We start from the raw sequence: 4,722 nt of genomic DNA on the forward strand, positions 1-4,722 counted from the left end.
TGACTGATTTCATTGGTAGATATAAGCATTTGTATGCTCAAATTTCTTTTCTAGTGCCTGACAATGATATTCAAAGAATCTTCATTTCTAATTTACAAAAAGATATTCGAGACAAACTCCTGTTTTCTCAGTTTACTTCTTTCCAACAGTTGTGCGCAACTCTTCACAATTATCAACTGACTGTGAGTCAAATGGAAAAATCACATCCTATGGCTCCAAGTGATAAGGGTGATAGTAGTCAACAACCATTTGGGAAGTTTAAACCGAACAGAGAGTCCATTAAATTCAATGAAAACATCATCAACAACAATGTGAATGCGGCATCAGGTGTGTCTCCTATTTCTAAGTTTTTCAAGAGAGAAAGAAAGTTTACTCCTTTGAATGAGTCATTGCATAGTATTATGAATAAGTTATTGGAACAAAATGTGCTTACTCTTCCTCCTATAAGGCAAATTGATCCTGCAAAGATTAATTCACCTTATTTTGATAACAAATCTTTTTGTCAATTTCATCGTCAACCTGGGCATGATACTGAAAAATGTTTTTCTTTAAAAGGTAAAATTCAAGATTTGATTGATAATAATACTATTTCTTTTTCTGGAGTGAATGATAAAGGCAACAAATCTGTAGCTCCTCCTAACCAAAATCTTCAGATTTTCACTGATCCATTACCTTCTCATACCTCTAATGCGATTGATACTACTGATTCCTCTGTCTCACCTGATGATCTCATGTCTATGACTCCGAATGTGATTAACTTTGTAGAGCAGCAAGAAAACCCTAAAGAACCTTCCATCACATTTGATTCCAGTGAAACCATTAGGGCACCTGATGGTCCTTTATACATAGTTGCAAAAATCAAGAATACACCTTGTCGTGGAGTGCTTATTGATCCTTCGTGCATGGTTAATGTTATTACTGAAGAATTTCTTTTTACTTTGCAATTGAATCAAGTGATTTATGACAAAACAGATGTGATTGTGAAACTATTTGATGCATTTTCTTCTCCTGCAATTGGTTCTATTACATTGCCTATTGAGGTCCATAACAAATCCCTTGATGTGAACTTTGCTATTATTCCTTCATCCGAACAATTTCGTGTGAAGCTTGGCTATCCTTGGCTATCTTCCATGAAAGCTATTGCTTCTCCTATTCATAAGTGTTTGAAATTTCCCCATAATGGTGAAGTTGTTACTGTCAATCATAGTCTCTTTAAACCAGCTGAAAGAACTTCTAGCGTTCCTATTGATTACTTTTGGCCTAAACAATTCCAATCTCTTCCTCCGCGAAGTGATCATCTTTTCAAATTTTATCAAAAATGGAAAACAGATATGATCCTATCTTTAAGTGAACCTAGAACACCCAAAATTGATATTCCTATCGTTCTTGAGAAGGAAGTTCTTCCTTTGAAAGATAAAACTAATGTCTTTCCTCAAGAAGATTCCCAACCCGTTCCCATGGATGTGATTGTGTCTATGCCTAATAAACCTTCTAAGAGTAGACCTATACCTCCTCATCATGATGGACTTGGTCTTCTTCCTAAACCAAATATTCCTCCTTTGTATGGAGCAGTCCCTCCTCCTTCTTTTTATAGAGAGAAGAGACCTTCTTCTTCTCCTATTATCCAGCCTAAGAGACCACAACCTAAACACCCAAGTGATAAGGATGAGAACATTCCTCCTCCTCAATCTTCTTCACTTCCTACTAAGACTAGACGAAATCGTTTTGCACGTGAACGCCAACGAAAGCGTCGTCTTAGAGCTCAAGCAGCTGCTTCTCAAACTTTGCAATCTCCAAAAACACCTTCAACAAGCATTATTCCATTTTCTCCAAAATCTCCAAAACATAAGATGCATGATGGTCTTGATCCTGTGCAAATTAAAGACCCTATTTTTATAAATCTTGATGATGCTATAGATGAAAATGTTATTCATGATGAAAATGTTACTCCTCTTGCTTCTGATAGTGAATATGAACTTGTTGATATTGATAACCATTTATCTAATGAATTTTCTAAAGCACTTATCCTAGCTCCTAGACAAGAACAACGTGGCTTGGAACATGAACATAGCCCTTGTTTGGATCTTGTGATAGCTCCATCTGCTGTGTTGAATGTTCCTCCTCTAGCGTGTTCCCTGCCTTCCCGAAACATTGATCAGCAAGATCGGGGGGTAGATGACGTGCTAGACTAGTTACATTAGCATAGCAGATTCTCTCCTCCTCTCTTGTGTTACTTCTTCTATACGTTATTCTCATTCTTCTATTTGTTGTCCTTAGTGTTGTCTACTTGAGGACGATGCAAAGCATTGAGATCTCTTTTGGTCTCTCTCATGTTGACTCAAAAGACACATGTGTTCCCTTCTTCTAGGTGACCTTCCTTGATTGGGGAATGAAGAACAATTATGCATACATACATATGATATATATACATGAATTATCATAGAGCATACTGACCCCGAGGAAAGCGAAGTCACCTCGTGCTTTGTGTTTTGTGTCTATTATCCTTGGGTTTATCTCACACTTGGGGGCTAAATCCTTGCGATAACGTGCTCCTTTCCTTTCTCATTTCTTATGTGTATCACTACGTTAAAACAATCACCCCCATTGAGGCGTGTGCGATCGCTTTAACATAGGGGGGCATACACCCTGTCTATCCCTTCAGGATACATGAAAATTTCTTGGAGAACTCAGCTTTGCCTTGAAAATTTTTGGTATTTCTCTTGCATGACTCATAGTGAGGGAACCTTACTACTGACAGTCATGGTTCTCCCTCGTGATCTTCCCTTTTACTTTGTCAATCGAAGTCGTAAGATCCTTAGTCCACTGGGGGCTTGGTGTGTCTTGCCTCCTTGACGTGGTGAAAGTCTTTCAATATTGTTTCCTTGTACTTTACCAGAAGTATGAGCATACATACTCCCGCTAAAGTGGGGGCTAAATGTAGCGTCCTAAAATTGTGACACTTGCAATTTTGACTGCATTTCGGTCTTCACGATGGCGACGCAACACGGAACCTGAATGGAGACCCCGAAACTTGTCCACGACACCAAAAACTGCATTTTCAAGCACCCTGGCCTGAACCTCCTTTGCACCCTGTTGTCCCGGGAGGTGGGACCAGAGCGCCCAGCGCCCTGGTCCTTCAGGACCAGGGCGCCTAGCACCCTGGTCCCCCAGGACCATGGCGCCCAGCGCCCTGGTCCCTGGCCCTATTTTGGGCCCGGTCTCCTATGGGACTTCGGGTCTTTTTAGTTTGCAAATTGGAAATTATCTTTCCTGGTCGGCCTAAGGTCGGGAAAATCAGTCTTTTAACCCTAATTGGCAAGTATATAAACTACATTTTCCTCTCCCATTTGGGTAAGAAGGTGATATGTGTACAAGCGTGGAAACTATACTCAAGCATTCAAGCATTCAAGCATTCCTTCAAGCAATTGATCATTTCAAGTCTCCATTCAAGGCTAAGTGTTGCATTCAAGACAAGGATTCAACCATTGAAGAGGAGATCACTTACAACATACTACTACAACATACAACATACAACATCTATACCTTCGCACATAAGGATACAAACATCCTTACAACAAGGTATTAGTACTTGTTTTACATTACAGACATTTACATTTACAGCATTGCTCATTTCTTGGTTAATTCCAAAACCGGGGTTTGACCTAAAGGCAAACCCCTAATCCCTAACCCCCCAATCGTCTTCGCTTTTTTGTGTGTAGGTTGCAGGTACGCGGCTGAAATTGAAGATCTGGAATCCTTGTGCAGAGACGAACAGATCCCCCTTCGTTTCGCGGATTTTTCGGAGGACCGTGTGCACGCCAGGCGCCATCGTCCTGACAACTTTTGCTCAAATTTGCAGGACAGGGCCGTATCGACATTTTACTGCTAATTCCAGGTCCGCAACTTCATCCTATATCCCTATCTCAGTTTATAAGCGAATCTTCGTCACTTTCTATGCATTCCTAGCTTAATTCTTCTATCAACATTCTTTACAAAAGAGGGTAGCCTTGCTGTCATAACCCTTGAAACTCATTTAGCATCCAATCTTGCATTGCGTGGGATTGGATCTTGTGGGTTTCAACCCCTCTTTTGAATGTAAAGTCTCCCAAGTGAAAACCATCAACCCTAGCGACCTCCCTTCTCTCTCCTTGGAGTTGGAAGAGGGGAGAGCAACTAGGGTTCGATCGCGATTTTCCGCTTTACACAATCCTTCCTTTCTCCATAAGTCCTCCAAACTTGTTTGGCTAGCAAAGCATTATTAAAGTCTTTGATAGACCTTAAACCAAGACCCCCCAAGACTTTAGGGATACAAACCTTCTCCCAAGCAACCAAAGGCATCCTCTTCATGTCTTCAACTCTAGACCATAGAAATATCTTGTGTATCTATTCAATGGCACTAGAAAATTTGGAAGGAATCTTAAATCAACTCAAAGAGTAGACAGGAAGATTTTGAAGCGAAGATTTCAGTAGCTGCAACTTTCCATCTTGACTAAGTAAAGCACCTTTCTAATTGGCTAATTTATTATTGAACCTGTCTACAATGGAGCTCCAAAAGGAATCAGGAGGAGAAAAACCCAATGGTAACCCCAAGTAAATAGAAGGGAAGGACTCCACCACACAGCCTATGATACCAGCAATTCTTCTCTGCCTCAGGGGAGGAGTATTAATGAAGAAGATGGACGTCTTATTCCAATTGACATTCTGACCAGAAGCTTGAGTATA

This window comes from Cryptomeria japonica, chromosome 9 (genome assembly GCF_030272615.1).
Source record: "Cryptomeria japonica chromosome 9, Sugi_1.0, whole genome shotgun sequence".
Taxonomy (NCBI): Eukaryota; Viridiplantae; Streptophyta; class Pinopsida; order Cupressales; family Cupressaceae; genus Cryptomeria; species Cryptomeria japonica.